Here is a 23,456-nt window from a genome sequence, read left to right as displayed (position 1 = left end):
TCCTGAGATTACTCTCTCATATATTTATGAAATCAGGATGAATTATAATACAAGGTCAAATCTAATAAATAGATGGAATACTACACTCATTTCATGACTGTCACCAGACAGCACAGTGTCCCCACTTTGGGTAGATTAAAAAAGATAAGCTTGCTCTAGATTTCTCCTTCCCCCAAACCATATAAAAGAGGGAAGACTAACGGATAATTTTTGTTATTTCAATTAATTACATTTTTAATGTTCAAATTAGTGTGTATTCATTTTATTTACTAGCGGAAAGAAGTTATTGCTAAGATAATTGTTTGTATAGCTTTGGGCAAATATGAAATATGTTAGTTACCATATGATATGATATGGGTCTGTGGGTATGTGTGTGTCCAAACTGCATCCTAATTTCAGAGCTGAATGTTCTGCTCCCTGCATGTTTGGGGATCAGTGAGAGACTACATGCTTCTCTTATTACTTGGAAGCACATCACAGATGGCAGATCAGATCAAACACACACACACACACACACACACACACACACACACAGAAAGATGGCCCAAACATGTAGTCTATTCATTTTATTAGCATCAGTGATAGAGGAGAGAAAACTGGTATGAATGAAAAGCTCTGCTTCTGACTCGCAGGCCTCTGGAGGAATATGATATTGCAGGCTGCCAACTGTATAAAGATTATGTGCATACTGTATATAGAAGATGCAAAATAAAGTTGATAACGAAGAACAGAAATGAGATGTTTGGCATAGCTGGGAAAAAGAAACACCCCCTAAAACACTGGATGCAACTTCTAATATATTAAATGTATTTTTGCCATGTTGTTCCACACTATTTTTTTCACTTTTTTTTTCCTCGATCTGTTTAACCCTTTGAATTCCCAAGGGAAGTCTGAAGATACTTATATTGCACACAGTGAATAATTATTTCTAGTTATTAAATAATATGGTTTATAAAAAACAGAATGTATTAATAATTTAGTGATGTATTCAAATAACAGGGCAAAGGTTTAAGGGGTTAAGTTGATGAACTGGATCAGACCATTAAGAAAATGAACTAATAGTATGATCTTGACTCAGACAGCAGACAAATAAATACCCTAATAAGTGAGAGAGTTGATAGACAGGAAGAAGGTGAGAAAGAGAGAGCGTGTCAATGCAGCTCAACCCGCTTCAAAAAACACACCACATACCAATATCTGGGGCAAAATAAAGCACGTCACTGCTGCATAACTCTACTACAATGCAAATGCACATTCATCTTAGTTTGAGACAGGAGTAAGCAAGGGACAGAGACAAAATCACTCACACACACACACACACACACACACACACACACACACACACACACACCTCTGTGGGCACAGAGTTGTAAGAGTGCTGCATTGCTGTCTTGTCATCGCAGTGACAATCCGCTATACACACACACACACACACACACACACACACACAGTCTCTAATCGATTGGTACTTATTTCTCTCTCTCTCTCTCTCTCTCTCTCTCTCTCTCTCTCTCTCTCTTTCAGTACTCTTTCACTCTTAGGCTGGCCAGTGATGGAATACAGTGCTCCACTGCAAACCAGAGATGTGTGGAAATAGCTTTTCAGCAAATTACTTTACATGCAGTTCAAACTTGCTCTCGCACAAATACACTCAGTGCAGAAGAGGAGGTTTATCTTACTCTTAATTTGACGTGGTATAAAAACATGGCATGCTGTTTCCTCTCTCTATGAGCCCAGAAGAACAGAGGGAGACAAGGCAGCCCCAGGGCAACACATTTTCACTCTCGCTCCTCCTCCTCCCATATGCCTTGCTCTGCATCAGTATGCTGCAGAGATGCGTGATCTCACTTTCTTTCACTCACACACACACACACACACACACACACACACACACACACACAACACGAGTCATGAGTCTCTAAACACTGCAGCTTTGTGCTACAACGGTTCAATCTCTGTCTCTTTCCCTCCCACTACAGTCCATGGTGCTGGAGTCAATCTCTGCTAAATGATATCATTCATTCAAGACTCTCAGAGGAAATGCGTCATGAGTCACCTTTATATTTGTGCATTCGTACATGAACATCTCCATTAACACACCTCTGTGTGACCTGAGGCATTGAGAAATCGGTGGGAGGACACCACACCTTTTCTGAAACTAGCCCTCACCTGTCCAGGCACAATAGCAGAGCTATCACACTGGCCTAGCCACTTGTTCCACTGGCAAACAAACTCAAAACAACCCAATGCAAGGCTTGAAAGCAGCCAGGGAAGAACACGAAGCGTTCTATGTGGTGAAATCATATTTTCTCCAATGGTTATGGTGAGTGTCAATGCAGAATTCAGTCTATTGTTATAAAACTGTGCACAGCGAGTGCGTATTGTCAGTCCCTAGTCCTTGAATCAGCCTGCAATGTGAAAACATAGTTACATAAGAAAAGTTTTCACAGGACTAAAGAATAACAATAATACTAAATACTAACAGTCCATAATAATGAGGTTTGGAGTTTAAATCCTTGCAAGCTAATTGCACATCTAATTACAAATCATTGTATTAGTCATGGCTGATGTAACCCCTTAATCAGGCTGAAAGGTACATTTTAGTCTAATCATTTTCCTGGCCTGCTGCAGGCATCTTTGAAGCACCTTTCCAGTGTACAGGGGCAGTATATCACAGCATGGTTATTAATTCAAATAGAGAACTAGCTATAGCTTGATTGCATAATGGTATCGATTTTCCATTATGGCATTACCTTTGAATGTGGGAGCTTTGAGGTTATGGGGTGGTGACAACATTTCCCACGCGTAAATGTAAACACTAATTACTATAGCAACAACGGTGGCGCTTCAGGGGCTGATTTACCTTTTACTCTACATTGTGTAGAAAAACAGAACTTTCTGGCTTTTCCAGTGGAGTATTAAGACACTAAAACTATATATATATATATATATATATATATATATATATATATATATATATATATATATATATATATATATATAAATTCAATATATATAAATTCAACAATAGACAAAGGCCACTTGGACCTAATTTCAGTGATAAAAGGCTTTATGGCTGCCATTCATAGCCAAAATCTCATTATATATATTCAAATAATGAGCTTCATCTTTGAATAGTTGGCTTATGTTCAGTAGTCTGTAAAATTCATTTTTTACAGTTAAAGAGGTCTCTGGCTACAAAATGCTTTAGAACCCCAGTGTACATATTTTATCTTAGATCAGGCATCTCATGGTTGCAGTAGTTGTTGTGATGAAACGGCGTATGATGTTTGTGCGTGGGTTATGGTTGTGCAAGTCTCTGCTGTGTATTCAAATTGCTAATCCATTAGAGGCAGACAAAAAGAAATAGAGGAGATAGAAAAGAAGAAGCAGACTGTAAACGTACTTGGTTCTTTGCAACTACATCAACTTTTTTTGTTCTTTTGTGTACTTTGATTTTGTTGATAGATTTTTAGGAAATTACACATTTTATAGTCTTAAGAGCATGACTCTGAGTGTGTTGGAGCCGGAGTAATAGTTGTACAGAATTAATGCTTAATGGAGGATATGAAGTGGAACAATATAATAACAATTCCATTGCCATTTAGTATTCTTGTACAGAGTGACCAGAAATTAAGGTTCTTTTCTGGAGTACCAAAAGTTCTCTAGTGGACCATAAGGGTGAAGATAAAAATGCAGACTATTCATTGGTTAAGTGCACACCAACACATTAATGAAACAAGCACAATTCAAATACTATATATTATATGTAATTTATGTACTAGAGTGTGTTCTTTAATGTACTGATATACTATTATAAGTTAGGTTGTATGTAGTTTAGGATGTACATCTTAGTTCACTTAAGTAAAAGTACAAAAGTATTTGCCTTCAAATATATATATATATATATATATATATATATATATATATATATATATATATATATATATATATATTTATAAAAATAAAGCCACATTAAAACTTTATTATGGTCCACTGTGCTAATGCACTATGAAAAGATATGACACGTAATATTAATAATGTGATGTGATTCACTGTAATATCTCCACAATTACCTACCTGACTATCATGATTTGCTGTGATATTGCTCTGGTGTGGTACATCTTAATGATTCTTTGGTATGGGAAGCATGAGAGCTTGCCTGAGGCTGCAGGGTTTTTTTCCCACAACTATTCCAGGTCATTTGGGAGCATTTCCTATTAGTGTTGAGCAGTTGGCACGTGAACACTCCGGTGCTATGTTTCTGTCTGAGTGAGGTTTTTTTTCATGATTTGACGGAATAATGACAAGTCTATTGTTCTTGAGCTTAGAGAAAGAATGAGTGATAGTCACAAGCAAAGAGGCAGGAACATGGCAAACCACGTTCAATGAGTCATAATGTGTAAGAGAGGCTGGTGTTAAGCCATTTGGTTAGAGGGAAAAAAAAGTCCATGGTAGATTGAGAATGAGGGATTATAAGAAGGGTACCAATAAAATACTAATGCAAAAAAAAAAAAAAGTGTGTGTGTGTGCAAGAATAATGAAAAAACAGCTCAAAGAAAAAAGTGAGGCAAAAGAGTTCTCTAGAACATGCTAAACAGCGTTTTTAATATTCGGTTTTGGTTTTTGTAGATATTCTTGATTCTCAGAAGTTTCTAGACTCTTCCACAGATCTAAATTTCATGTCAAATGCCCCTACAGCCATATATTCTGTGTCCAGCTGCGGCACATTTCCTTGTACTGAATGTTGTAAAAAGTGCCTCTACCCCCCAAATGCAGATCTTAGCACTGGTCCAGTATGTGTTCTGTCTCACAGCACCTCTTGTACTTGGCTGGGGTGTCTAGAGTTTAATTTAAGACCAGGCGAGGTGGATCAAAGCCGTGGCTGAGCCACTACATCAAAGAGGTAGCAGACGTTCGTAAGGTTGGAGAGACCTTGATTAACCCCCCCTAAAAAGTGTTTGAGGGAGGCAGGCGACATGAGGGAACAAATTATAACTTTGTGCTAAATTAACTTAGTATCTGTATCAGCTAAATGTTATACAAAAAGCTAAAGTGTTTTCATGATTACGAGCAAGTGATCATCTTGGCCTTGGGTGGATTTGAGTATGTTTGACTCAGTTACAAGATTATTGAACTTTTTTGTCTTCACAGTTCTTCCACACATCACCATGTAAGGGCTTCTAAAAAAAACATATTCATGATTTTCAGCCTTGCCTCACTTGCAAACTATTCACAAAGTCTACCGAGGTTGCCAAGTTCATGAGTGTGATTTTCCAAGGTACTTTTTTCCTCTGTTTATAGAAAGTAGTTTGAATCCAAATGGTTGTTCTTACAACATCTGTTCATGTATGTGGAATCAAGAATGCCTTGGAACTGAAGAACCTTTATCAACATTATCAGCAAACCAAGCACACACTCCTCCACCAGGATGTCGACTCTTGGCTCAGAACATATATCTGTTGCAGCAGTCAGCCCATGACTGGCTTATGTTTCCAAGTTCTTTTGAAAGACACCCAAAAAAAAGCTAACAAAACGGAATTCCCAGTCGAAGGTGCAAGGCCATATTAAATATTAAAATCTACACTGAAGAGGCATGTTAACATATGAGGTTTTGCTCATCCTGTAAACTTTAGGCCAAGATAAAACATTCATTGTAAGATAGACAGTATGAGATGAAGAAATATTGGCTCATTGCAAAATATTAAAATTCATGACATCTGCATGGATCTTGATGTATATTCTGCAGCAGGAATATATTTGCATTGGATGATGTATTTTACTGTTAGAGCTGAAAGCCAATGTACAAACACATTCAGTGTTAAATGATGATGAAGTGGAGGGTTAAGATAGTGTATGCGGATTCTGTTTGTTATGCGAGAAAGAGCCGCGATTGTTTGTCACTGCATCATTTTATATACATTAAGAAAACTGGGAATCGCAGGATAGCCAGTCAGATTGCATTTTCTAAAGCTGTAAGTCATAAAGGCTGTGCGTTTGTGTGTATGTGTGTTTGCAGAGAGTCCATATTTTGAAAGCCACTGAATAGAATTTTCTGCCATTTCAAGGTGTCAAGATTGTATATTATATTGTGTGTGTGTGTGTGCATGTGTGTATATGGCTGTACGTTCAGGCTGCAGTATTCTGTGTTTTGGACATGGCTGCAGATTCAGTGATTTCCAACACTGCCTTGTCGAAATCAATTTCTCGCTCCACAGATGAAGTGCTATCTCTCCTGCGAGGATTTAAAAGCACAATGTGTGTGCATGCGTGTGCCTAAAACGAGTATGTGTATGTGTTGTTCTTTTAAGATTTATCAACCAGAGCACTCCTATCTTCCTTTACTTGGCATTTGTCCTTGGTAAAATGTCCCCAGAAACAAACAGTGAGAGAGAAAGCAATACAGAAGAAATAAAGTGTAACAATGATGGAATTTCTTTTTGTGTGTTTGTTTCAGTTTCTTTTGTTTCAGTCACACCTACCTATGAGATGGTAGACAAAATGACAAAAAAATATGAAATTGGACATAAGCTGTGTCCTTCTGAGCTCTGAACACTCTTTTCTTGGGTCTTTCCTCACTGTCTTTTCAGGGTGCTCTCCATTCGTCATTCTTACGTCATTCTAAATTAATCGGTTAATTCTGTTTTTGTAGAAAACGTTGCACTCATTTATTCATGTAAATTGAGTAACCACTATCCTAATCAGGTTCATGATGGACCTGGATCTGGATCCTATATTTGAAACACCAGGCAGGAATAGATCCAGGATTAGCCTTCACCAAATCCATAACACATGCACAAACACACTCACACCTCAAAATATTGAGTAGTTATAACTATATATATTTTGGGAAGCAGAGGGAAACCATGGAGCCCAGAACAAAACCCAGAAAACACAATTGTACCATTACATTGTTATGTTTTAGCTGGAAGTGAAAGAGTTAGCTTATCTTGAAAAGGCAACAGAAAATGATTTGTATTGTTTTCATTTTGTGGTTTTTAGGCAGATACTCACACACTGGTTAGGACTTTTATTCCCAACTGGTAGTACCAGTTCTGGAGGAAAACATCACTCAAGGCATTCTAAAAGCCAAAATATGCCCCTGATTGCCAACACAAGCAGCACTCTAACCACTAGCCGGAATTAATGTATCACAATCACTTATTTTACATCCAACCATTCTTCACATCTATCAGCCATGAGAAGGCAGGTCAACAAACTTAACTAAACATGTTAGCCCTATCAAAGAGGAATCCAACATTCTCTCTAACCCAGGGATAACACTTTTTATATGAAAATATTAATGTCAGAATAGTGCGAACATGTGTTTTAAATGTATTGAATCATTATTTGTTCTATTCTCAGATAGCAGTTATGTATAAGTGATGCTCAAATAAAGCTAAGATTTGGACATATCACATAGCAGGATTAAAGAAAACTAGTCTTTTGCATATTCATGAACACAATGGTGTATTGTAAGTGAGGCCCTAGTGAGCATCTGGTGTACAATTGGCTTGAAGCATGAGATTCTTTTTTTTTTTTTTTTCTGAAGTGGATTTTTTTAATAGTCAGGATGAACTGCTGATTGTGAGCAGTTCTTGTAGGATAATTTGTAGGTTTTGTATGATGTAAAAATAAAAAGTGTGTGTGTGTGTGTGTGTGTGTGTGTGTGTGTGTGCTTGCAGACTTAATATTGAGGTAGTCCAGTGTTGTGTGTCATGCTGGGGATAAAAAGGGGGAATGTCTGTAATTAACTCTAATTTGTTCTGGAGACATTATGAAACCGAACAGCAGTATGTTAAGGCAAAGAAAGAGAGAAAGAAAGAAAGAAAGAGGATATTAAAATAAAGAATTGCAAAATACAATTTCAAGGCCCCAATACAATGCATAATTTCACCTGTGGACTGCTGTATTAGAAACTCAGATCAGCATGGTTTTGACTTTTTATCACCTTGACACTATGAAACTTTTAGTTTCCATTCATTGTGTCTATGTGAAAAATTGCACACAAACATACACACAGCAACTTTTCTTGAATAAAACAAAACAAAATGTCTGAACGCAAATGTCTAACCTTACAATGCTGTCCATCTATCTCTGCGTAAGCATTAAAGAAAAGTGAATGCGCTATTGTAGCCCTGTCTGATCATGTTTCAAAAAGTGCTCACACTGTTTTATTGCACTGAGTCTTAAATCCGTTTTACGAAAAGGTAGCTCAGTGTGGGCTTGCTCGTTCTTTGATCTTTTAAGCACTACAAAGACATGGCCATGGTTTCCGACCACCTGATGAGATTTTATTTGCTGCGTTCCTCTCTGTTGTCTAATTGAATAATGCATTAGAGTAGAAAAAGGTGCTCATTAAATGTTAGAGTTGGGATTAAAATGCTGAGTTATCCATGTTTCTTTTTCCGAACTGTTAAAAACCTACATGCACTAATAAAATGAAAATGAGATGACTGAAGATTTGTTTCATGGATACTGGCTGCATTTGTGCAGCAGTATAAGCAAGTAAAATTAGCTTTGCCATATTTGGATAAGATGTGCATGTCTGTTTGTTGTACTTGTGTGTGGCGGAGGTATTTTAATAGCTTTATAGCTAAAATGGAGCGTGTGTGTTTGAGCTAAATTAATCGGTATCTTCTTATTTCCACACAATGGAATGTGTGTTTGACCACATGACCATAAAACTGGGCCTTTCATAGAAGTGATGTGTGTAAGTGTGTGTTGGCTCATCTGCACCATATGCCCTCATGTCTCTGTATGTTACCTGCTTGTGATAGGGAGAATCATGCAAACAGACAGAAGCAGAGAGGATCAAAGAGAGACAGGAGAGGGAAAAAAAATGAGGAGGAGTGGAGAGAGGAGGGAGCGAGGTACTGTAGATGAGGAAAAAGAGCCCTAAGCTGAGTGAACAGATGCTCTGGTGCATTCCCTCTGTGCTAAGCTCGCACACAGGCCTAGGCTGGATCCCCAGGCTAGATTGCAGATCAAGCCAATCTGTGCGTGCATGATGTAGGCTGAGGCAGGTACTGCCTGTCCCCTGATACTTCTGTGTCATTTATCTATGCTAAGCCTTTGGTACTGGCAGGAGTGTACACTCTTTAAGTAGTGAAGGGGGCCACAGGTGTTGAATATGCACTTTAAACCTCTACAAACACTGTAACTGATATATTAAGTGGATTGCGGCAATGTTATTTCCTGTGCTGTGGAATAAAATGGAAGTCAGAACTTTCCAAAAACCAACTAAAAGTTGTGTGTCACTCATGAACAAAAGACTGTTTTAATTCTCTGTAACAACTGGTCAGCACAGCTGGATGACATTTTTTAATTAGAAATGATTTGCACAGTGGCTTGTATGCGGCATATAATTGCAAAGATAGAGGCTTTTTTTTGTGAGGAGATTAGTTTAGTTTTTATGGAAAGAGTTTCTCAAGAAAAAGAAAACCAAAGAAAGAGAAAGTGATTGTATATAGCTGATAAAAAGTAAGTGATAATAGGAGTTAACTTGCACAACATTCAACAGAACTATATAAATGTCTTCTTTTTTTTTAATAAAATGGTTAGTGTTGCCAAATTACAGTGGTATGAAGTGGGAGGCAGTAGCTTAGTAGCTTTTGGATCCAAAGGTTGTGAGTTTAAATCCCAGCCCCACCAAGCTGACATTCCTGGGCATTTAACCCCATAGCTGCTTAGTTGTTGGAATGTCATCAATGTAAATTGCTCTGGATAAGGGCATCTCATAAAAAGTCATAAATGTAAACTAGCTATTGATATTTTAAAATCATGACCGATATGCCTACATCAGACAGTATGTGAGAAGAACATCTTAGGTTAATATAAACTGTGACCTTTATAGAATAATGAAATATTTCTAGAGATACCAGGAAATCAACAAACGCAGTGTGCCTATCAAACAAATACCTTTATATTATAATAGACATAAAATCAATAGCAAATACGACACACATTTGAGCCATTTGGCGTGTTTATTGTAATCTTCTCTTGTTTGGATGCTGTAGTTCCATTGCTATGCTGGAATACACAGCCACTTTATTCTAATGAAGCCCTCTGTTGCAAAATGGATAAGTGATGAAGTGATTCAGAGAAAGGAAAAAAAGAACCTTTTTTTTTTGACAGCACAAGACAATCAAAAGCACACAAGCCAAAACAAAATCGACACATCAGACGTTTGGGTCGACAGCTTCGACATGCTAGACATTTGGACGCGAAAATGGACTTGGCGGATGAAAGCGAACGGAATTAGAATGATTTTTCTCCTTCTCATGTCCAGATACAAATAAAAAATACTACAAAATACAAGTCTAAACCTTTATACTCAATACATGTAGGAGATGTGGGAAGTAAAGATGTTGTGTAGGATTAATGATAGCAATGTGAGATGATGATTAGGAACAGCTCTTGAGTGGAACACTGGATCGAGGTATTGAAAGAGGTTTAAATGAATACATATAATTGAGCTTTGTGTATTATCAGTACAAGCCAATCTAATGAGTTAGATTGGCTTAAGGTGATATATTCTCATAAAACCTGTACTGCAAATCGATTGTTGAAGAAAGCCATAAATAATCCAGATATTGGATTTTATCCGTGTTGGATGTTATTGAATTTTCATGTTCACTCTAGTCCCTAAGGTGTGAAGTTCAGATCAATAGCATATTCTTTTGCATTAAGAATATAGCATCTCTGTTTGTGCATGCATGCGTGTGCATGCGTATGTGTGTGTGTTTTCCATTACTCTGCCAATTGCATTTATCCTGCTGTTCATTTTGCTTCACTAAAAGCCGAGGCATGCTCACTATGTCATAGCAGTCAGAGCACCGTCAAACAGAGGAATGTTATTTATCGGTTTGCAATCTGACACAGAGATATTGCTCATTGCTTTGCTTTTAGAGCACTGATTAGACCCAGTAGCTCATACACAACATTCTTGCACACCAACTGAAAAACACCTTGAACACTTAGACATTCTTTTCACACTCTCCACATCTTTCATCAGGCACCGGCTGTAAGATCTCAGCGAAGCAGCCGTGAAAGAGATAGTTTGTGAAGAGATTTACCAGCTAAAGCATATGAAGTGTGTTAAGTAATAAAAATACCCTGGCAAGAGATTAAATGGATCTGGTGGGATTGGCCAGGGTGAGGGGGGGTTTGGCTGGAGTGGGGGGTGACTCTCAAAATGAGTGTATGGACTATTTTCATAATTGCCCTCACATTTGCCCTACTTTGAGCCATCCTGATATGATATGGCAGTCCTATGATGCACATATTAATAAAAATGCAAGCAGCACATTTTGCTCCTCAAACTTAATGCCAATGAAAAAAAATATCTGTTCATTTATCTTTATATAAGCTTTTACTTAATATCATTTGTCTTTTATGTGTTTTACATGGTATTCATTTTACATGTGCTTTATTGCATTAAATAATTAATTTAGCAAGAGAAACAAAAGAGGAATAGCTCATTCATATTCTGTCCACAGTGTTCTATGTCTGTTGTTTTCCCTGTTCCAGAATACTTGTTTTCTTTGAATAAGAAATAACATTCATTAGAATTGCTGTTTAATCATTGTGTTTCTTTACTTCAGTTGCCTCTTAACAAGGCTCCTGTTGTGGGGTGAGTAATTAGTAATTGCTCAGACCGCTGGAATACAAGGAAGGACTTGGTTTTTTTTGTGTTCTTCTTCATTTGTTGACTTGTATCTGCTCCCCGGGGCCAAAATTAGAAACATTTGTCATGAGAAAGACTTTTTTTTTCGTTAATTTATATCTTTCCTTTAGGTATCGTTCGCTATTTTGGGTTGTGTCTGAACAAAAAAAAAAAATTCTTGTACCAGCAGACTTTTTGTGTCAGTGGTATAAATTAACGGAATTGCTGAAGCAGCCATGCTAACGCACACTCGCACACACACACACACCCTTCTCTGGTCTAGACGCAGGGTTCTTTCTGAGGTAAACATTGTTTGTGTAAGAGTTAGTCCTTATGAACGTTACATTCCCATATGGAATTAATTTCATGCAGCCGTTATAAAAACATGGAATGAATCCGTTTATACAGCTCGAGCTATATAATTCAAATCATACGCACGTGTTGGAAATGTTATGGTGTTTAAAGCGTGCCAATTTTTTTTGACTGCATATAAAATAACACTAAATATGTTTCCGAGCAACTACGATAACTATGTTTTCGTTTGGTTCACTGCAGGGTTAACACGACACGCTTGCATGAGTAAATCATGTGTCCGAAATATTGGGGAAAAAAAAGCAGAGTTTCCTGTTTTGACAGCTAAAGAATGAATGGCTAGATTGAAAAGTAATGCCAAGCTTTTTCTTTCTGCCTTTCTTTCATCACAATGTTATTATGCCCACCTGCAGTAGGTGAGTGGTGGAGCCGCTGGCATTCAAAACCAACAAGTACAGCAGCCGAAGAAGCAGAATAACACACTCAGGCACACACATAACACATACAGTGCACTCTGCAGTGTGCAATCACCACCTCATCACCACTCCCTCTCTCCCTGAGCTCAAACCCTGTGCAGTCTATTGTTTTTGTCTATCACTCTGTACCTGCCGGGGAACATAACATCCCTGGTTTTTCCTTCTCCTTCCTTCGCTGTTTTAGTCCTTTTCTCAGAAAGTAAAATAAGATAAGCAGAGCTTGAGCCTAGACATCTGGTCCAGCTGGACCCAGTTTGGTGCCGTTCAGAGTTTCTTAAAAAAAAAAATTTCTTTATCAGGGAACAGAAGGAGAAAAAAATGAACATATACTCGATTTGTCTTTCCTCAGATGGCTGAGGTCCACAGCCAAGAGAGTGGAACATTACAGAACAGATTAGAGACAGAGGAGGAAGGGAAGGCTGGAAAAACAAGTAGTACACCGAGAGAGAGAGAGAGAGAGAGAGTGTGAGAGAGAGAGAGAGAGAGATATGTGTATGTGTTTACAGTGAGTTCACACATCTGCATCAAACTGCATGACACATCTGCTGCTACTGCTGCATTTCGCTACTCGCACACATTTACACACCTTCTCAGTCACACGCACAACCCAAAAATAACTAATCAAGAGAAAGAAGCCGCCACCGCCAAAGATAAACCTTCATTCGCCATCTGTTTTACCGGGCCATATAAATGTGTGTTTTTTTATTTATTTCATTTCATTTAAGAATGGATACACTTGCATGTTATCTTTTCTTCTTTTACCCATCAAACGAAGACATAAAACTGTCACTCAGCAATATGTTCCTGTAAGAACCTGTAAACCTAAACGCGTTCACTTTTTGTTCACAGACGTTTGTCAGGAAATAAGTGAAATAAGAAAAAGAAGAAATGAAGGAAGAGTGAGCCTTCCAGGTGTTTTGCATCAGTCGAGCTCCTCGGAGTGGCACAGATCTTTTTGTTTATGGAACTGTAAAATATTTAAGGAGCAGCGTTGGTGAATCGACCGTGCTTGTCATTAGGGACATCCTGATGGAGAGGGGAGGTCCAGATGGGTGCAGGTAATTAACGGAAATCCATACGCCTTCTCCCACTCGTTGCACCATCCTTAATAACAGACAGGCGCTACGAGAAAATCTAGTTTACTCAGCCACGCAGAGTCATAGGTGTTAATAAACACTTAGAGAGCTTGTGATTGTTCTTTGGCTCGAATTCAAGAGTAAATACATACCACAGGGAGGGGAGAGAGAGTAGGAGAATGGGGGGTTGGTTGAAGAGGCTTGCAAAGAATAACTGAGTATTGTGCAAAGCTGAAAGAGGGAAAATATATAAATGAGAGGTTTTTTTGTATGTCTACTGATTTGTTCTCAATTGCCGTGACTGGATCTGGTCTCGGAGGGTCTCGCAGAAAGTAAACCTGAAACTTGCAACAAGTGTGTGTAATTGTGTGCCAAGCATAACACTGATTAACGGTGGTTAGATGTACAAAAACTGAAACAAATTACGAATATAAATGAGCAAAATGTGACTTTCATATTTTAAGGTTCTGTCTCACAGTCATTCCTTAGCCAGACACCATATATAATTAAGGTCACTTTGAATGCTGTTGGCATCAGATGTACACACATACCAACCATATCATGTTAATAGTATCTTGTTGTTTTGAGAAATTTTGCTTGAAATATGAAGACATCATTTCAGCCTAAGTAATAAATCGATAGCTTCATTTTTAGCCCAATGAGAGCAACAGCCTAATGTAGCTATAACACACATCTTTCAATCATATGTAATTGCCAAAGCAGCTATTATCCTTGAAGTGACTTTAAAGCGGCAGTAAATTACACTGTGAGTGTAAGAATCCACTATTTGCATAGACACCACCCTGTATTTTGCAAGTTTGGTTAGAAATACCTTAAATTACAGAGTCATTAAAAGAGAACATCAAAAAAGTTTTGGTTTTTTTTCCATTAAAAAATGTGCTGTAGGGGCTGTTTAAGAGATGGAAAAAAAAGAACACCAGGGAGCGAATGTAAATGTCACTGTCATTTGCTATATCTTGATAATGCTCTTTGGGCCAGAGTGAGGGTGGGGGACTGAGATGGCTCTAAATGGAAATTAACATCTATACATATGTAGGTGAACTCCAGAAGGGCTGTGGGGGTTTTAAAGTTCATGTGAGCTAAGCACAGACTGAGAGAAAGAGCATGACACTACAGCCACATTTAAACCCAGGAGCATGACTACCGAGACCTCCAGCAGCTCAGGATTGAAATTTATCTCACCTTTTATCTCACATGCACACACCTAGGGCTAATCAATTTGTTGTGTGTGTGTGTGTGTGTGTGTGTGTGTGTGTGTGTATAGCTTACAGTATATACTGTCCAATTGATTACCCATTCACTTATCCAGTTATCCAATCAGCCAATCATGCGGCATCACAATTCATCAAGCCCATGCAGATACAGCCAAGTGAATGTTCAAATTAAACATCAGAATAAGGAAAAAGTGTAATCGGCATGACTTTACAGTGGCACGGTTTTTGGTGCCAGATGGGCTGGTTTGAGTATTTCAGAAATACTGGCTGATCTCCTGGGATTTTCACACACAGCAGTCACTAGAGTTTACTTAGAATGGTGCAAAAAACCTAAGCAGTCTTAAACACCTTGTTAATTAGAGAGACCAGATGAGAATGAACAGACTGGTTTGAGCTTACAGGAAGTCTATAGTAACTCAAATAAGCACTAATTATAAGCATGGGAAGCAGAAAATCATCTCAGAATGCAAACCTTAAGGTGGATTTGCTACATTAGTAGGCTAGAAGACCACATCAGATTCCAATCCAGTCAAAGAAAAAATTAAATCTAAAACTATCAGTGGAACAGACTTCCACAAATTAGATACCTGAAGACTAGAAAAAGATCAATTATTTATTTTTTTTTTACTCATGTTCAGCTGTACGTTTTTGATGAGCGCGTGCCCATGATAACCTCAAATTCCTCTAACTCAAGTAATCTCTGCCTATAAATCCATGCTTTTGTCACAGAAAATGACAATCACATTATTGGATTACGAATGTGCTACAGCTATGATAGACATTGTGGTATACAAAAATTTCAAAGTCAGCTTTAACACCGGTCCCAATTAATTCCTTCCAAATTAGGGCTGTCGACAATAATGACACAAAAAATTATGCATGATTTGTAAGTTTTGCATTTGCCTGCAATCTCACAAGAGAAGACATAGCTAAACCACTAGCATCAGCAATAGTGTTGTACTTCGCTCATCACAACCTCTAACACACTTGTTTCCTGCACAGAACTTATTTGGTTGCATTTTTGGTTCCCCATAGTCTTTAAAACCTCACACAAAATGAGACTGGTTCTGAGAGGTGCAGGTCTGCAAAAAGCATTGAGACAAGTGATTTGTCACTTAAGAAAATATTTTATTATATCCAGGCTGCTTAGTCTTGAAATGATCAAGAACCCCATAAGGAGTTTTCTGTTAGACAATATCTAAAGATGAGAATGTCTGATAAATCCAACATTAATGTTAAAAATTTTATAAAAATAATGTTAAAAATATAAAATGCATATTTTATATTGTATCAGAGCAAGGAAGTACAAATCCAAATTTTTTGCCCTGAACTAAGGAAAATATTGGACATAATGAGAAAGATCTTTAAATTTTTTACTCTGATACTAAACTTTTGGGATACACAATCAAATGACAGATGAAAAGGTAATTATATTCCTGTGCTAGCTATTCTTTAAAAGGTTTTAGCTTAACTGTACTTGTGGATGCTACGCCTGCCCTATTTGGACTAGAATGAGCAAATGTTTTTCAATATAGATATCAAAGCTCTTCTTCAATCTAGATAAGGGTACCTGTTAAATGCAGTATGTGCAAATAGCTCTGGCATTTCATGTTTACACATTTTACTCAGGTACTTGTAATAGGTTTAACTGTGTGTAGACCACTATGGCACTTGGCTGAACTTTACTGGCTAGTCTTACAGGTTCTTACAGGGTTTCTCACTGAGATATTTAATGATTTACAGATACAATACATGCCAATTTGCACTATGTACAAACAGTACATACATACATACATACATACATACACACACACACACACACACACACACACACACACACACACACACGTATTGGTACAAGTGGTTTAGCAGGACTTTTCCACCTAATAAGTCCCACCCTGATTTATGGGGACCCACATTTTTTATTTATATTAAGTAATATTAAATTGCTCCTTATGGCATGAGGTAAAAATCTGACTGCTCATAATTCAGTTCTAGTGAAACAATCTGAAAATATGAGCAGGAGTGGTATTATTACTCTAAAGACTTTTTGTAAGTCACTCTGCATACAAGCATCTGCCAAATGACTAGATATAAATGTGAGTGAACGTAAATGTTTGGACTCATTGTGCCTCAAACAGCTCATTCACACACACACACACACACACACACACACACACACACACACACACACAAACATGACTTAGGGGGCTCTGAGAGATATTTACATAACTTTACCAATCCTTCTTATGCAAGTCATCTGAGTTACTTAAAAAGAAATAGAGATCTGCTCGCCTCTTCATGTTTCCAAACCACTTCACGGAAGATTACGCATTATGAAACCCCACCCCCCTCTCTGTCTCTCCCCCTCGTGCTCTCTGTTTCTTTCCCTCTTCAAACTTCTTTCGTGCACTCTCTTGCTCTTTGCTTTTATTTTTCTGCTCACTATATCCACTATTGTATTCTGTTTTGCATGGATTTTAATAAGATTTTGTTTTAAAAAATATTAAAAGATTAAAAATAATCTTCGTTATAAATGTAAGGTTGAAAATTTGCCTCGGGTGTCTTCCCCCTCTCACCTATTATTTCCTGTATTCTAGTTAGCAATAAAAAATTACAGAAATAGGGAGAACAACAAGAAAAATGAAGACAAATTCAGGATGCAGAGCAAGCGTGATCTTGTCTTGTTTATGGCACACCACACCTCAGGGCACCTAGAAGTGACCATGTGTGTGTGAAAGACAGACAGAGAGAGACGGGTTGGGCTGAATTCCTGAATGCCATTACTAGAGTGGTGCAGACAATCCTCAAATACAACCCCCAAACTCCCAATACACACACACACACACACACACACACACACACACACACACACACACACACACACACACACACTCACCTCATCTCATCTCATCTCATCATTAATAAACATTATATTTCAGAACTGCATTATTTTTAACTTCTTTGCACATAACACTTAAAACAAGTATAAAAATACCTAATACCAGGGAAATATGGCTAACAATTAAAAGATGTTCATGATAAACAAACAAAACCCAACTTTTTCTCCCCACATGTAATGAAAGATCTTGAGTGGCCTGCTATACAGTTTTGATTTCCAACTCTAATGAACACATCAAGGATGAATTGGAACGCAGACTCACACAAATCTCCATAGCAACACTTAAAAATCTAATGGAATATATTCCAAATAGAGTGGAGGTTATTATAACAGCAAACATGGACAATATATGGTATGGGATTTTCAAAAAGCACATACTAATCTTATGGTCTGGTGTCCCCAAACTTTTGCCTGTATAATGTTATATTGTTGTAGCTGTGGGACATGTTGTTAATAGAAATTAATCAATTCAAATGAATCGAATCAGAGTTGTAACAGATCCCATCACCCGATCTTGCCCTGTTATGTTTTATTCCTTTCATAAATTACAACTAATTCCCATTTCTGTTCACCCCAAGACATTTTACAGTAAGCGTAACAATTAGTCTGTTTGTTTTTACATAATTGGATATTGATCAAATTTAAACTCCCCCCCTCCAAGGGAGTTTAAGCATTCAGGCATTACTTTGTTTTTCTCAGAATTGGGAAACGTCTCAACAATTTTCCCCTAAGTAATCACACATTTGCTGCAGATGTAGAGGGCTGAGGATAGCTTAAGAAACAGTGGAGTATTCTCTTAACATAAAAAGGGCTCAAGTTATAAACAGGGGATAAACACACTACAAAAAAACATGCACTTGACACGTTCAGAATGGTGGACAGGGACACAAAAACAATCCACCTTAGAACCACACCTCAGGCACGCTATGCAGCTTCACTGAGAAAGCGACAGCATAGAGTGAGAAAGCTAAAGGAAGGGAGGAACATTTCGAGCACAGAGACAATAGCGGGACATGAGAAAAAAGAAAAGGAAGACAGCGGAGGTGACAGTGGCGCTATTGCAGGTTCTCAGCTCTTTTGCAATCTCTCTCCTCATACTTCACACCAGCTGTGGAGAGGTGCAGGCCCTGAGGAGGCCTCTAGCAGCCTCTGTATTTCTGCTTTTCATATCTGTCACTCCCTTTAGTACATTTACAAAGCCACACACACATACACACTCATATGCAGCTTTTGTCTGCCAAAGCATCTGTTTTGTTTGTTTGTTTGTTTTATATATTTTTTATACACTATATGCAAATCTGAACATTTTGTACAAGTCTATTCAAGGCCACTAGTAACACCACTAATTCACCTAATAGGCAAGCAAACAATGTTAATGTTGCTTATTATATTAAAAGGAACTGATAGTTCACGAGAAGCAGTGAGTGGCTCGATTTTTGATTATTATTGTATTATTCATTTACAGTAGTAAATAAAACATTAAGTAATTTTCAATTTTTGTTGAGTTTACAGTACAGTTCATGTACAATTTCCCTTGAAAAAGAAACCATCAAAAGGCGAGAGTCAAAACCTCACGATCTTTTGTTACTAGTGTGGGGTCATAGAATGTAATCCCCACGATAATTATGTTTTAATAAATACAAATTTGTTTTGTTTTTCTAATACTATAGCAGTTTGCTATTTTATATTAAAATTTAATAATTAACATTAGGTCATATGCTTGTTGTTAATAATTACACTTTATGTTGTGAGAACATCTATGAGACAAGCTTGCTCCTACTATCCGACAGACTCACTGAGCACTTTATTAGGAACGTGTACACTAATGCACACGCGTTCATTTATTCAGCCAAAAAAGAAACGCTGCAAAAACTGCAATAGCCACTCTGTACACTTGTGGTAATCAGAAAAGCATTTCAGAATACTTAACATGTTTAATCTTGAGGAAGATTGGCTACAACAACAAAAAAAAAAACAGGTCCGGGTTCTCCTCTTTAAACCAAAAACAATGGCTAGACTGTAAAAGAATACATTTTACCCATATATTAATGGCTACTTCCAGCATGAATATGTGCCATGTTCAAAAGCAAAAGCCATTTCAAATTGTTTTCATAATCATGATAATGAGTTCAATGTACTTCAGTGGCCTTCCAGGTGAACAGCTTTTGGATGTGGTAGAACTGGAGATATGCAGCACAAAAAAGAACCTGAAATATCTGCTGGAATTGCATGATGCAATCATATCAACATGGACCACAATCTCAAAGGAATGTTTCCAGCATGTTGTGGAATCCATGCCATGAAGAGGCTGTTATGAAAGAAATGGGAACCCTAATCAGTATTAGAATTAGCATTCCCACTAATGTGCTCAGTGCGTGAACATTATTGCAGATTTGAAAGTCTCTCACTAGTCTCACTTTTGTCTCTTACTTAAAGTTATTATGGCGAACAAACACTGCGTGTCATATTAGAGAGAAAGCACAGAGAAAGTCCTCTGTCCTGATGACTCCAAAGGAGCAGACAGAATTTCTCATAGCTCCTTACTAAAATGTTTTTAATAAACAGCTTCTTGCAGAAAAAAATTACAATTTCAATCATTCTTTGATTGTCTTTGTTAAATAGGGGTCAATTATTATTATTATTTAACATTACTAACACTGTTGTCTCAAAGCTGAGGTTATTGTAAAAAAAAAAAAAACATTTATAATTGAACATCTTTGCATTATTACTAATAGCACAACGTTAACATCTGACAAGACCTTTTTTGCCCATAAACACACTTAGACTAACACATCACTACTACTGGCACTTGTATTTCTCTCTCTCTCTCTCTCTCTCTCGCTCTCTCTCTCTCTTTCTCTCTCTCGCTTTCTCAATCTCTACGTTTTTTTTTTTTTCAATTTTAAGCATGACAGTTTAACCCTGTGCTTGTTTAACCTTGAAAATAATTGAAGACAATTAGGCGCCCACCCTTACATTCTCTCTCTCTTTCTTCCTCCACTCTGATTTGCCCTGTTCACCTTCTCCCTCTCTCCTTTGTTTCGCTTTCATTCGATAAAAATAAAACGCATCATCTTCAGGACCTCCGGCATTTCAGTCCATGACAGTAGAGAAACTTCTGCAGCGGCTCTATCCCAGCCTGCAGTGTTCATTTTCAGTCGTGCTCTCCTCAGACGCCCCTGCCTCCCTCCGGCCCAGGCTCCAGCTCATAATCAAACCCTCTCTAGCACTGCAACTGTCAGAGCGGCTCGGGAGGGAACAGAGGGGTTCGAAGAGGCTCATGGACAAGAGAAAAAGGGAAAAATAGAGAATGAGATGAGGCAACGTGTGGAGTGAAGGTTTTTAACAATGTGCAGTTGAAAAAAAAAGCGTATGGGGGTGTGGGGGGAGCTGAGTGGCTCTATCAACAGACTTCTACTGAGAGAAAACAGCTCAGCTTTAAATTATTTTGTCCTTTTGCCTTCTATTATTTTATTTTGTGTGTTTGTGTGCTAGCACATAGTTGTGAATGCAATCACTGAATACAACACTTTCAACTCAAATTGTGCACTTAAACACTACAGGTTTCTATTTGATCCAGCCTGCAAGCATATTATTTCTTAAAAAGATACCACATTATTGCTGCTTAATAAGGCATTACAGTATAAACAGAACCAAATCTGTTTTTCACACTGGAGCTATTTATTTGTCATTAGAAATAAAATATCTGAAGTATGCTATTATACTTAAATTATTGTAGAATGAGCTAGGATAGGAATTTATATATATATATAAAGTATGCAAAAATGTATGATCAGTACAAACAGGAGAACTGAGTTCAAATGAAATATTAAATGACATTTGTGCAACTTGCTGCTAATGCTAGGGATTCTTATGGTGTAAAGAAAAGTAATAACGGCTCAGTTTATTATACTTCTAACTTACCTCGGATTATAAATTTGTAAATATATAAATATAAACTGTTAACTTTTATTCTACAGAGCTCAACAGTGCACTGTAGCTTGGCCTGCTAGGTAATAACCTGAAAATGTGAGATAAACATTTATTAAATGTCCAGTCAGGGTGTCATTTAACTGTCATAAGCTTCATTATATGTTAAATAAAAAGAAGTGGCTGCATCTCCATTTTTGGATCAGCCAATTTGCAAACTTTCCTCCTCTACAGTGCAGTACAATGGCATGATCATCAACTTACATGATATTGTTTAGAAATAGTTTATTTATTTATTAGGAAAACAAGCAAAAATACAAAACATAAAAGTGTTTCTATACAAATGACATGACTTTTTTTTATCTACAAGCATCAAAAACAAGTTCTCCTTGTTGAAAAAGGTCATATAAATATACTCATGGTTATTGATATGTTAATTTAAAAAAAAATCGTTTGGACACCATATTTTGTTGAATAATTATAATGGGTTGTTCATATTCAGAAAAGCTAGTGAATGATAAAACAGGCGCCTATGTGCTAAATGTTTTTGAGTGATTTTGAGGCATAGTGTAAGCTTTTGAAAAACACCATATGGGGATACTGAAGGAATTGTCAATGCCAATAAAGGCATATAAAAGAACCTTACAAATAATTCTAAGCATAGATATGCATTATATTTTTGCATTCAGTTTATATCTCCGGATTGTACTTATAGTTAGATGATATGACCTGGTCAGAGCAAAAACATAAAGGTGAGATGGTTGTAATCATATCTGGGTTTAAAATGTTTTTGTTTTTGTAATTCTATGGTCATATATCATGGCTAGGTTTGCTTCTTTATAGCCCTGATGTTTGTGTAGGGCTGTGCATAAATTGTGCCTTGAATTCCATCCAATTAGCCTGCAGGGGCTACACTCAAATCAGGAGGCTTCCTTCTTCTTCTCTGTCTAATCTATATTTCAAATACAGATTTGTGCTTGCTGTGCTGTAGAAAATGTGAATTACAAGCTGCTTAGCTGCTTTTTATCCTCATCCAAATCTCTGAAGGATGTCCAGAAAGCATTAGAAATGTTTAGGTCTTCAAACATCCTCGTTCTGTCTGATATCTGCGATCAAAAAGGGAAAAAAAAGAAAGAAAATGTTAGCTTGCAGAGTTTAGTGGTCCTTTTCACGGATCTACAATGCTGTCCAGGATGGCAAACCGGTTGTTGAGTTACGGGACATTGTTGTGTTGTTGCCACACCTCTCTTTCACGGTTAATTAAATCCACTGAATCGAGTGATCTCCAAAGCAGAGGACACAAATCACCAGCATGTTTTAAAATTAGTCCTGAGCAGGACTCAAAAAAGAATTACAAGAGACCAGAAGAAATACTGAAGGGGCCTCTTACACCTTCTGTCCAGTCTGTTCTTTAAAACATTTAGGCATTAATGAAGAAAATAATTTCATCATCTGATGTGCTAAAAAAATCTGGTGTGATCTCTTTTCACTTAGCAACTCCTTAGCAGTGTGTGAAGAGTTCTGGAAATCAAACTTCTGATGATCTGTGCAGCAGATGGCCCTCATCAAATAGCTTTCAGAAACAAAACGAGCACATGATGATCTACAATTTTTATTTGCAAATTATTAAGAATGGAGTCAACAGGGCTGTGCACTTGTACATAACTCAGCACTTGTCAGCCAGCTGAACCTTCACAAATGTGTTCACGACTGACGTTTTAGCACTGCCTAAACAATAGAACACACATAAAATTGCTCAAGCCATTTGTAGAAGAAAAGAAGGCGGGATTAGTCATTAGCATAGAAATAGGAATGTTGTTATTGCCCACCCAAGATCCTGTCTAAGTCCACGAAGGT

At 37.4% G+C, this 23,456-nt stretch overlaps 1 protein-coding gene across 1 annotated transcript in view; it reads right to left on the bottom strand.

Moving 5' to 3' along the window:
* pcdh7b (protocadherin 7b) overlaps window positions 1–23,456 on the bottom strand; it is a 128,690-nt gene that overhangs the window by 88,676 nt on the left and 16,558 nt on the right.

The sequence above is a fragment of the Silurus meridionalis genome, chromosome 6 (assembly GCF_014805685.1).
Source record: "Silurus meridionalis isolate SWU-2019-XX chromosome 6, ASM1480568v1, whole genome shotgun sequence".
Taxonomy (NCBI): domain Eukaryota; kingdom Metazoa; phylum Chordata; class Actinopteri; order Siluriformes; family Siluridae; genus Silurus; species Silurus meridionalis.
Note: the sequence above shows the minus strand (reverse complement) of the source record. Positions and strands in the feature narration are given on the sequence as shown.